Raw genomic sequence first — 12,485 nt, 5'->3', positions numbered from 1 at the left:
CACGAAAACAGGTCTTTTTGTGGTGGCTTCCTGTTTGTGTAATGCTCTCCCCAGGGATGCTTACCTGGTGCCTTCACTACATATCTTTAGGCGCCAGGCAAAAACACCCCTCAGACTCAGTAGCACAGCTGCAAATAAAACGTTTCACACGTGTTTTAAGTGCAATATACAACGTGATACTAGATGGCGACTGTGAGCCTAGTGGAAAATTCAATGTATTTTTTAAAAACGCTTTTTAAAAAAGCATTTTCAGGATGGTTTTTATATGTGTGTAGATTCTACCCTCGTCTCCCAGGCCTTTGGCTAATTAAACAATCTATGGCCTTTTAAACTGTGTGTGTGTGTGTGTGTGTGTGTGTACTGAGGGGTATTGTTTTTGTTTGTTACTATGTCATGTGGGACACAGGTGGTGCTGTGGTCTAAACCACTGAGCCTCTTGGGCTTGCTGATCAGAAGGTTGGCAGTTCGAATCCCTGCAATGGGGTGAGCTCCTGTTGCTCTGTCCCAGCTCCTGCCAACCTAGCAGTTTGAAAGCAGGCCAGTGCAAGTAGATAAATAGGTACTGCTGCAACCGGGAGGTAAACGGTGTTTCCGTGCGCTCTGGCTTCTGTCACAGTGTTCCATGTGCCAGAAGCGGTTTAGTCATGCTGCCCACATGACATCACAAAGCTGTCTGTGGACAAACGGCGGCTCCCTCGGCCTGAAAGCGAGATGAGCACCGTAACCCCATAGTCGCCTTTGACTGGACTTAACCTTCCAGGGGTCCTTTACCTTTACCAAGAGGGGAGGAAGGGAGGGCGGTGGGGGTGGACTACCCCGGGTGTCATCACTGAGGGGGTGACATTCGGTGTGCCGCCCGCCCGCAACTCCCGAACCTACCCCTAGCCGCGGGGGAAGAGGCGGAGCTGTGCCGCTTTGCCGGCGGCCTTCCCCCATTCCCCCTTCATTTTGACAACTCAGGGGAGGCTTGGGAGTTGCAGGAGGACAGTGCGCAATTGCCCCCCACTCCCGGGCTGCTTCCTGGGGGTGGGGGAAGCTTCCCTCAAGCTGTCAGATGGAAGAGGGAAGGGAGGAAGGCTGCTGGCAAAGCGGTGCGACTCCTCCACTCCACCCAGGAAGCAGCCCGCCATGGGGGGCTCACTCCACCCCCATAAGTGTCTCGCCCCCTGGGACGCTTGCCCCACCCCCATGGCCCTGCCCCTGTGTGCATAGAATGTGCGCCGCTCCAGGTGTCGGAGCAGCTAGCTCCGCCTCTGACCTTTACTATGTCATGTATTTTAGTGTTTTTATATACCAGATGAAGGGCAGTATAGAAATTTAATACATAATAATAACAACAATTTGAGGGCGTAAACTACAGTTCCCAAAACAGTGGTACCTTGGGGTAAGGACTTAATTCGTTCCTGAGGTCCGTTCTTAACCTGAAACTGTTCTTAACCTGAAGCACCACTTTAGCTAATGGGGCCTCCTGCTGCTGCCGCGCCGCCGGAGCACAATTTCTGTTCTCATCCTGAAGCAAAGTTCTTAACCCGAGGTAATATTTCTGGGTTAGCGGAGTCTGTAACCTGAAGCGTATGTAACCTGAAGCATATGTAACCTGAGGTACCACTGTAGTCATGTGCTTTAAATGAACGGTGTGCTTGCAGTTTCGTAGAAGAGGAAATCATTAACATTTCGAAGCTCTCAAGAGTAACACCACATGCGTTCTTAGACTGTGGCGAACAGAAGGTGCTTTATACATGCAGCTGAAATCGGCCTCTCCCTTGAGGAGGATGGCAACTGCTGTTTTACTGACAGCAGCTGGACACATTTGTTCACAATGTCATCACCAGGCAGAACCTGCGTGGAGGACCAAATCCAGTGTCGCTTCAAACCAACAGGCCTAAATATTCTCCTGAGCAGCAGCCGCAGCTGCCCAATTTTGAAGTTAGCCTTGGCTCAACTTTTTGCCACAACCACCAAATGCAAGCCATTTTCAACACCTCTGTAATAAGCCTATAATCTCGCCCATTAAAGACTGCTAACTATTTCCTGGCTACTGTGCCAGGCATTGAGCTGAGGGAGTTTCCCCCCGTTCTACAGGTACAAGGGTTCGAAAAAGTTAAACTTGTTTGGTTCCAGCTTGGTGCACAACTCCTAAGGCAGCCATGGATTATTATTTTTTTTAAAGCAAAGTCAGTTAAACAATGCAGACAGAGCCCCAAGAGAAAGGGGCTGGTTACACTTTACTTAGCAAAACTGCACAAAAGCAGTGCACAGTCTTGATGAGATGGAAACAGAGAGCTTGTCAGGCCTTGTACATAGTGGTGAGAGAATCAATTAAACATACAGAGGAACACTCCCTCAGAACCACACAGCCAACCAGAGCACTGTGCTACCCAGCTACTGGCCCTCGGAAGTTTGCCCAAGAAAGACTGTAGGCCCAGGGCAGAAAATAGTTCTCTACCCTGCTCTTATTGATCCCACTAGGCTGCCTCTTGGGAGAAATTTGGTTCAATTCACCTTTAAAGGCAGATCTACCAACTTTGCATTTTCCATAACAAGGCGTGCCCCAAAACCTGGCAGTCCTTCAAAATTTGCACATTTCCCAAATTTCGAGATGCAGTTCTTCAGCCAAGAAATGTGCATATACTAAAGTGGGCACAAAAATCATGGAACTTTGAAGTGTCAGGCATAGCTCTAATGGCTTTAGCCCAAACGTAGAAGAGTTTTCCTGCACAGCGAAGAAGCTAGTTGAGGTGGAAATGACTAATCAGCTAGACTCAGAATAACTATTTACAGGATTTATTAAAAGGAAAAGAAACCAGCAAAGTTTCTGCATACAAAACAAAGTAAAATAAATCCTCTCTCTCTCTCTCTCTCTCTCTCTCTCTCTCTCTCTCTCTCTTAACCATACACAGCACTCCTACTCCTAACACACCTAACACCAAACTGTGCTAGCATTCCTAGATAACAGAGTTGAGTGCTGGTCGTTAACCAATCAGAGTAAGTAGTTTCTAGGTCAAGCAGACCTTGGCTTTCTGCCAAGAGTAAATTGACACTGCCTTGAGTTAATTGTGTGAAGCCAGAATCTGTAAGTTTTCATGAGGATCAATTAACAGAAACTGAACAAAAAATGCACCTTTTATTGAAATCAGCATACAAGACTGCATTATATTGGGCAAAGCTGCCCACAAAAAAGTGTGAATAATTTGCAATACACTGACAAATTTCTTTAAGGACTTTTAAAAATTCACAAACTGCTGCCGCAAACTGAAATGAAAACTGGGGAAATGATAAAATCAAAATGGGTGAGACCCTCTTGCGCTACCAAAACACCCTTTGGCTCCAACTTTTTTTTATAAATATATTTTTTATTAAACTTTCACTTTAAACAATAAACAATAATTTCCAATATATGCCTCCCAATCTCATTCCCTACTGCTCTGCCGAGCTTACGACTTCCCTCCATCCCGCCAACAAGCTGTCCCTTTTCAAATCTATATCCCACAGTTTAATCTTATTTTATAAAGTCCACGTCGTAGGATTTATGTCAATCCTGCTAGTGTCTTCAAACTTCTACAGTTATTATTTATATAGTCAATGAATTTACTCCAGTCTCTTTGGAATTTTAGTTCGTCCTGGTTTCAAACTCTGCAGGTCAGTTTTGCCAGTTCCGCATAGTCCATGATCTTTGTCTGCCACTCCTCCATCATCGTTAATCCCCTTAACTTCCACTTTTGGGCTAATAAAGTTCTCGCAGCAGTTGTGGTGTACATAAATAGTCTTCAATCTGCCTTTGCTATTTCCTCTCCCATCAAGCCCAGCAAAAACGCTTCTGGCTTTTTGGGAAGGTATATTTGAGCATATTTTTCAATTCATTGTAGATCAATTCCCAAAATGATCTTACCTTGTCACATGTCCACCGCGTATGATATAAATCTCCATCCTTCTCTTTAGATTTCCAACATTATTCATCCTATACATTTTAGCCAACTTTTCCGTGTTAAGTACTGTCTGTACATCATTTTCATTACATTTTCCTTTAAGGTAACACATGCTGCAAACTTTAAACTTCAATTCCATAGTCTTAACCATGCATCATATTCAATATTATGTCTGGCTCCAACTTTTGACCCATCTTTGGCAGTGCCCACTGACCCATTTTTTTTTTTTTAAGCGTAAGTTTGCAACCATATGTGCAGGGGCTCCAGGTTGCATCCTGGCAACCCTGTGAAAATCCTTATGATGGATTGCAAAGAAGGCAATTATTTTAAGGGCTATTACGATTCTGCAGCTGGTCCCGTGGAGCTCAACGTCTTGATGCAGTGTGTTGGAAACCAGCCCTTGCGCCAACTGCCAGCGGAAGCGGAGGTTTACTAGCGACTATAATGAATCCGCTGCTTAATTGATAAGCCTTTATTGGTGCTTTTACCTGGCTTAATTGAGACGATTACTCCTTCTGCCTCCTCTCCTAACCCCTCCCTTCCTAAAAGGCTCCCACTGGGACAGTGCAGTTAATAAGGAGAGAAGAAACAGATTGGGGATGCGATTTTGGCTTCTTAGGACAAAGGAGTCAGTTCCCCTCCCTGCCATGTGCTGCCAATGTACCAGTGGCGTTTCAACCACGGTGGGCGATAACTAACACATGCTCATTAAATTGACATTTAACCTGCTGCCCCCAATGGGCGAAGTTCACATTAGCCATCATTTAAATAAATAGAACCGCAAGTTTCGGGCCCAGCTAATGATGGATTAATTAGCAGCTGTTGGAATGGAATGAGCCATCTTAGCTCAGCAGAGGGATCTCAGCAAAAGGCTCCCACCTTATAATGAGCTTAATTTAAAATGCTGCCGTTGAGCAAGTGATTAGCAAAATCAAACCAGAACTTGAAGGGAAGAACTATCATTCTTCCGGTAATTGCAAAAAAGAAAAAAAGAAAAAGGAATTCCGGCTGGGCTTTTTCTGCACACACTTAACCCTGTAATTGTGTGGGACCAGCCTCGGTTGTGTTAAAGCAAATACATAAGTAAAAATGTAATGATGTAATGATCTGTGCCAGCCACATAGTTTTCTGGATCTTAAACACTTAAATAAAAAAAAGAGGAAAGCCGATTCCAAAGACTTATGGTGTGCAAATGACAGAAAAATCCAGCAACACACCAAAATGATCAGAGTCCTAGATTATGAAAAATGTTATCTTTTGCCAATTATGCAAAATATAACAATGTCTCCATGAAATACTTGTTGTTTAGTCGTGTCCGACTCTTCGTGACCCCATGGACCCAAGCACGCCAGGCACTCCTGTCTTCCCCTGCCTCCCACAGTTTGGTCAAACTCATGCTGGTAGCTTTGAGAACACTGTCCAACCATCTCGTCCTCTGTCATCCCCTTCTCCTCCATCTTTCCCAACATCAGGGTCTTTTCCAGAGAGTCTTCTCTTCTCATGAGGTGGCCAAAGTATTGGAGCCTCAGCTTCATGATCTGTCCTTCCATTGAGCACCCAGGGCTGATTTCCTTCAGAATGGATTGGTCTCATCTTCTTGCAGTTCATGAAATACTAGAACAATAGAATCACAAGAAGGTAGATGGACCACAGGTCCACCTAGCTCTGTATTCCAGGGTTTCCCAAACTTGGGTCTCCAGTTGTTTTTGGATCACAATTACCATCATCCTTGACTGCTGGTCCTACTAGCTAGGGATGATGGGAGTTGCAGTCCAAAAACAGCTGGAGAACCCTGGTCCACGCTGACTGGCTACAGCTCTCTGGGGTTTCAGAGAGGGGTCTTTTCTATGAGAAGATGCTGGGACCTTCTGCATGCAAAGCAGGTGCTCTGCTGCTGAGCGATAGCCCTTAAAAATCAGACATAACTGTAAGTATGGTCAGTTGTGTTTTTTTTGTACTAAGCTGCTGTGGCTTGATTAGAAAAGTGAGACAGTGCAACCCAAAACATTTTGACACTTGAGGCAAGCTGCAAAATGGTGCATCTACCCCGAGAGAAGAAGGGGTGAGGGAAGATTCACATCAGGAACAAGGGGGAAATAATAATCTATATTGGGAACATGGGAGGCAGGAGACCAGCAGTCCCTCCTGTTCTCCAAGAGGCCGCTGTAGAGGTCGCATGGCAGGGTTGGCTGCTGAGGCAGATCTAGCTTCCAGGGGGTGTGCCTGTCAGGCTTCAGGGAATCGTTTCCTCCCCCCTCTTTGGCAGTAAATAAGCAGAAGGGGAAGAAATGGAGGCAGTGAGAGATTTTACTTTCTTGGGTTCCATGATCACTGCAGATGGTGACAGCAGTTACGAAATTAAAAGACGCCTGCTACTTGGGAGAAAAGCAATGACAAACCTAGACAGCATCTTAAAAAGCAGAGAAATCACCTTGCTGACAAAGGTCCGTATAGCTAAAGCTATGGTTTTCCCAGTAGTGATACATAGAAGTGAGAGCTGGACCATAAAGAAGGCTGATCGCCAAAGTATTGATGCTTTTGAATTATGGTGCTGGAGGAGACTCGTGAGAATCCCATAGACCGCAATAAGATCAAACCTATCCATTCTGAAGGAAATCAGCCCTGAGTGCTCACTGGAAGGACAGATCCTAAAGCCGAGGCTCCAATACTTTGGCCACATCATGAGAAGAGAAGACTCCCTGAAAAGACCCTGATGTTGGGAAAGGTGGAGGGCACAAGGAGAAGGGGACGACAGAGGACGAGATGGTTGGATAGTGTTCTCAAAGCTAGCAGCATGTGTTTTACCAAACTGTGGGAGGCAGTGGAAGACAGGAGTGCCTGGCGTGCTCTGGTCCATGGGGTCACGAAGAGTCGGACACGGCTAAACGACTAAACAAAAACAAAGCAGAACAAAGGAAAAGGAGTCGTCTTACTAATTAGAAACTTTTAATGACCACAGCGAGAGAACAAAGAATCCATTCCTCAGAGTGAAGGTGCTCCCAATTAAGGGTTCCACCCATTTCCTTCCTAGTCACCCAAGTCACTACTGCGTCTTGCACTGCCCTTTCTGTGCTGCCACCTTATCTGCTCTTCTTGACCTTGGGCTGAGCGGATGAATGCTTTCCAGAGACAGTGAATCTGTTAACTCTCTCTCTCCCAGTGCTTCTTCTCCACCCAGTATTTCCAAGCTTCTGCCTTCTGAACTATGTCCCTCTGCAAACCGCTGTTCCAAATCTATACAGTGGAACCTCTACCTGTGACCATAATCCGTTCTGGAGGACCGTCTGGAGGTCGAAACGGGTCACTGGGAGAGGCGCCGTTGTGTGCAGGCACATGCGCAAATGGCAATTGTCGCTCCTGCGCATGTGCAAATGGTGGCAAACCCGCCGGTTACTTCCGGGTTTGCCACAGACGTTGGGCGAAATGGATGCAAGTGGAGGCGGACGTAAGAAGAGGTTTGACTGTACTGCCCTCCTGCTCCCGGGAAGATTCAGGATCCTGAGCACCATTCCTCTTCAGTGCAGCTCTCCTCAGCACAGTCCCTGACAGTGCCATAGCTTCTTCTTAAGTTCTTATATTTGTATATTCCTAAGTTTTGAACATTTAGTTCACACAGCAGTTCAGATGGGTAAGATTTATTTATTAGCTGATTAATGGGAGTGGTGGAATAAATCAGGTGCCAGTCCTAATTTTTTTTTTTTTTTAAATTGATTGTGTCTTAATGAAATGGATGGGCCAACCTGAACTTATGATGGATCAGTGTTGCTCTTTGCCGATGAAGGATGATGAGAGCATCTGCTGTAGTGTTCCTCTCGCCCACGAGTGATCTGTTTTCCCCCTCCTCTCCTGGAGTGCAACATTCCCTGATGAATGTACCGCGTAGCAGAAGGATCACGGGCTCTAAGTAATATATTGTAGACAAAACATTGATATTGTTCAACTGGGCAGAACTGAAACGCTGTCAGAATATATTTAATGGAGAGTTTTGATAGCTTGTAGCTCGTGTGGCATTTATTATGTGGCGGGCTTGTGGCGGGGGGAGACGCGTGATTTATAAGCAATCTTGTGCTGAAGTTTTAAAGGCTTATTTGAGCGACAAGAGCTGACAAAATTATAAAGTATCTGCTGCTGCCGTGTTTCAGAATAACGAGCGAATTTGGAACTTTTGCCTTAGCAGCATGCTCTCTTGTTTCTGTCACCTAATTTCCCGCCCCCTGAAGCAGCAGCATCGAATCCTTTGCTTACTAGCTGGTAAGTGCAGGAATTGATCCTGTCAGAGGCAGTAAGCCTGTGAACACCAGCTGCTTGGAATCAAATGGGGAGAATGCTATGAGGAGACCCCCTTCTCAGAGCTACAGACCTCAGAGTGGTTTGACAGTCAATGGCTCAGGACCGCGCTACCTCAAGGACTGCCTCTCTCCATATAAACCAACCCAGACCCTGCCATATTCCTCTAAGACCCATCTTCATGTGCTTCCTCCATGAGAGGTCTGGAGGGTGGCAACATGAGAACAGGGCCTTTTCTGTGGTGGCTCCCCGTCTGTGGAATGCTCTCCCCAGGGAGGTTTGCCTGGCACCTTCATTATATATCTTTAGGCACCAGGTGAAAACATTCCTCTTCAACCAGGTCTTTGGCTGATTAATATTCTAAAGCCTTTAAATAATATTTGTGTGTGTGTGTGGGGGGGTGTTATTGTTTTTGTTTTAACTGTTTATTTGTGCTTTTACCTTGCATTTTTATCTTGTGAACTGCCCTGAAATCTTTTGCTGAAGGGTGGTATATAAATATGATGAAGAATAAAGAAGAAGAAGAAGAAGAAGAAGAAGAAGAAGAAGAAGAAGAAGAAGAAGAAGAAGAGATCCCTCTTCCCAGAGAACTATTGGAATTGTAGCTCTGTGAGGGGAATACAGTGGTACCTCGCAAGACGAATGCCTCGTAAGACGAAAAACTCGCAAGACGAAAGAGTTTTTCGTTTTTTGAGATGCTTTGCAAGACGAATTTCCCTATGGGCTTGCTTCGCAAGACGAAAACGTCTTGCAAGTTTGTTTCCTTTTTCTTAAAACCGTGCATTCAGGGGGTGCAGTTGCGACTTGACTTCGAGGAGCAACTCATAGCACGTGGTGTGGTAGCCTTTTTTGAGGTTTTTGAAGACTTTGGTGTTTTTTGAAGCTTTTCCAAAATCCGTGCTTCGCAAGACGAAAAAACTCGCAGAACGAATCAATTTCGTCTTGCGAGGTACCACTGTAGAAGCCTCCTAACAGCTCTCAGCAGCCTTAACAAACTACAGCTCCCAGAATCCTTTTGGGAGAAGCCATGACTATTTAAAGTAGTATCATAGTGTTTTAGATGTATAGTGTGACTGTAGCCTATATGGGTCATTGGCCTGACCCAACAGACCCTCCTTATGTTCTTATTTACACATACAGTGGTATCTCTGGTTGCGAATGGGATCCGTTCTGGAGGCCTGTTTGCAACCTGAAAAGAACGCAACCTGCGCCTGTGCGCCTGCGCATGCACGGTCACGATTCGCCGCTTCTGCGCATGCGGTCATTTTGCGTGTCTGCGCATGTGCAAGTGGCGAAACCCGGAAGTAACCCTTTCCGGTACTTCCGGGTCGCTGTGGGACGCAACCTGAAGCAAACATAACATGAGGTATGACTGTATCTAGAATGAACTGTATGGGAATAGAATTGCACCTGCTCTCCTTTCATAACCTCATGTTGCACATACTTAATTGTTTTTCTATGCGATCTCTGCACATATGGAGAACTGTGCAGAGTTGTATGTGCATACAGCCTTGATGAGGAGTCACACATTAGGGCTGTAGCTCACTAGAAGGTAAAAAGGTAAGGTAAAGGACCCCTGGACAGTTAAGTCCAGTCAAAGGCGACTATGTGGTTGTGGCGCTCATCTTGCTTTCAGGCCAAGGGAGCCGGCATTTGTCCACAGACAGCTTTCCGGGTCATGTGGTCATTATGACTAAACCACTTCTGGTGCAATGGAACACTGTGACAGAAACCAGAGTGCATGGAAACACTGTTTACCTTCCCGCCACAGTGGTACCTATTTATCTACTTGCGCTGGTGTGCTTTTGAACTCTTAGGTTGGGAGGAGCTGGGTCAGAGCAATGGGAGCCTACCCCATAGCGTGGATTCGAACTACAGTGGTGCCCCGCAAGACGAACGCCTCGCAAGACGGAAAACCCGCTAGACGAAAGGGTTTTCCGTTTTGGAGGCGCTTCGCAAAACGAATTTCCCTATGGGCTTGCTTCGCAAGACGAAAATGTCTTGCGAGTTCCTGTGGGGTTTTTTCCCCTCCCCCCTTTTCCTAAGCCCTAAGCCGCTTATCAGCTGATCCGCTAAAAGCCGCTAAACCGCTAATAGCGCTAATCCGCTAAGCTGTCAATGGGCTTGCTTCGCAAGACGAAAAAAACGCTATACGAAGAGCCTCACGGAACGGATTAATTTCGTCTTGCGAGGCACCACTGTACCGACCTTCAGATCAGCAAGCCAAGAGGCTCAGTATTTAGCCCACAGCACCACCCACGTCCCACTAGAATCAAGGGTCAACAAGTCATCCAATCTGATTGTCTGTCCCAAGGGAAGAGTCTTCACATATTCACTCACACCTTATATATTTCTAGGCTGGCAAACACCCCGAGCCTCATTAACAATTCCACAACTTCATTACATGTGAGTGGAAAGCTCCGTTCTATCAATTTTTTATATGTTTCCTATCAATTTCTCTGGATTCCTCACCCCTGGTTCTAACTCGGCAAGACCGGCAGAAAACCGCCAGTCACTCAGAATCTTAAATTGACAGCTGGAGTCTTGCTAAGGGGGAAAAAACCACAACAACCTTCACTGAGTGCTGCTATCTGCCTTGCGGACGTTGTGCTAAAAATATATTGTTCACGGGTAAGGTGTGTGAAACTCTCGGGGGCTTTTCTTCAGGGCATCAAGACTGTAGTTCTCTCTCTCTCTCCCCACTACCACTAGACTGACAAGGCAAGATATCTATAGAGGAGGATTTCTCACTTGTCATTTAGTGTAATGTTGTGTTCTGCCCATAAAGCTCTTACATTTGGGGAAGGAAGTTGAAAATAATGGGCTTCTCACTTTTTAAAAACAAACCTCCCTCCCAAAAATGTTTCAAAGTGTCCACTCAGATGATAGACACCCCATTAATGGACATATCTTTGCCCTGTCAGTCAAGTTAATGTGTGAACCAATCAAAACATCCTCAGGGGTTCAGAAAAGGAGAACCGGTTTTATTAAAAAATTAACTGTTGGCAAAACATTGGCAAGTTGCCTGGCAGGCCGATGGGTCATTAGGTCTGGATATAGGCTGACCGGTACCTCATGGAAGCAGAGTGCTTGGTACCCTCCCATTAGTTCAGTTTTTCAATACCATATTTTTGCACTCTAACTGTGTTGTTTTCATAGCTCATATCATGAATTGGACGCATGATTTGCACACATGATTTATCCCTGTCTTACAAGAGGATTTGTGCAATTTGTGCACTGTGAGCCATAAGTCACACTGTGATCCATAAACAGTTGGAAATTTTGAGAAAGCAGCTGTGGGGAGCGTGGCATGAAATACCACTTCCATAATCACCATCCTTTCATTTGTATGCATCCTTTTCATTCGTAAAACTCAGTTCCGGCACCTCTCAGGTGGGCGCCGTTGCCATTATAAGAGAACAAGAGAAGCGTTCATGGTGAGCTCCGGTACCTCTTTTTCTAGAAAAATAGACTGGTTAAAACTTACAACGTGAAAAGATCTACCTATTACAAACAGAGCAAAAGCAGCTGTCAGATGCAGATGTGGTTGCTTGAGAGCAAACAGGCAAGACTCTGACCTGTCTTTTCCAGGCTTTATTCTTAGTGCAAACTATTTACAGTGAAGAGCGTCGTAAGTTCATGTCTGGCTCAATCACTAGCAGAATCTGGGAGTGGTCAGTCCTTGTACCTCCTCCAACATAACAGTCGCATGACCCACAACCTTCTCTGCCTCTCCCTGCACCAAAACCTACAGCACAAAATGGGCGCTGGCAAAGGGGTACTTCCCTCCTCTCCTGTTTGCTCGCACTCGGTGTTGAGGCTCTCCCTAGAATCCCCTGGTCCCACCACCTCCTCTCCACAGGAGGTGGGGCTTTCCTCCTCGCCAGAGGAAGAACTGCTTCGCAAGATTTTCGGAGGTTCCCTGTAACACAACTGCCCTTCCACCTCTCGCCTCTGAGCTGATGGCAGTTCCCTGACAGTAGCCATAAACAATAAATAGTAAAGGGTAAAGGGACCCCTGGCCATTAGGTCCAGTTGTGACCGACTCTGGGGTTGCGGCGCTCATCTCACTTTACTGGCCGAGGGAGCTGGCATACAGCTTCCAGGTCATGTGGCCAGCATGACAAAGCCGCTTCTGGCGAACCAGAGCAGCGCACGGAAACGCCGTTTACCTTCCCGCCAGAACAGTACCTATTTATCTACTTGCACTTTGACGTGCTTTTGAACTGCTAGGTTGGCAGGAGCAGGGACCGAGCAACAGGAGCTCACCCC

The 12,485-nt window shown here is 46.1% G+C and overlaps 1 protein-coding gene and 1 long non-coding RNA gene across 2 annotated transcripts in view; one reads left to right on the top strand and one right to left on the bottom strand.

The window, feature by feature from the left end:
- The window catches only part of DLG2 (discs large MAGUK scaffold protein 2), an 880,772-nt gene that overhangs the window by 82,545 nt on the left and 785,742 nt on the right, over positions 1–12,485 (top strand). The gene's annotated exons all lie outside the window — the stretch shown is intronic.
- Positions 2,769–3,113, bottom strand: LOC309341412. Its single transcript, XR_014156314.1, has 2 exons — positions 2,892–3,113; positions 2,769–2,861 (listed from the first exon to the last, which is right to left on the bottom strand). It is a non-coding gene; the product is annotated as an uncharacterized lncRNA (long non-coding RNA).

This window comes from Podarcis erhardii, assembly GCF_964252035.2.
Source record: "Podarcis erhardii genome assembly, chromosome: 4".
Lineage (NCBI taxonomy): Eukaryota > Metazoa > Chordata > Lepidosauria > Squamata > Lacertidae > Podarcis > Podarcis erhardii.
This window is presented reverse-complemented; position numbering and strand designations above follow the sequence as displayed.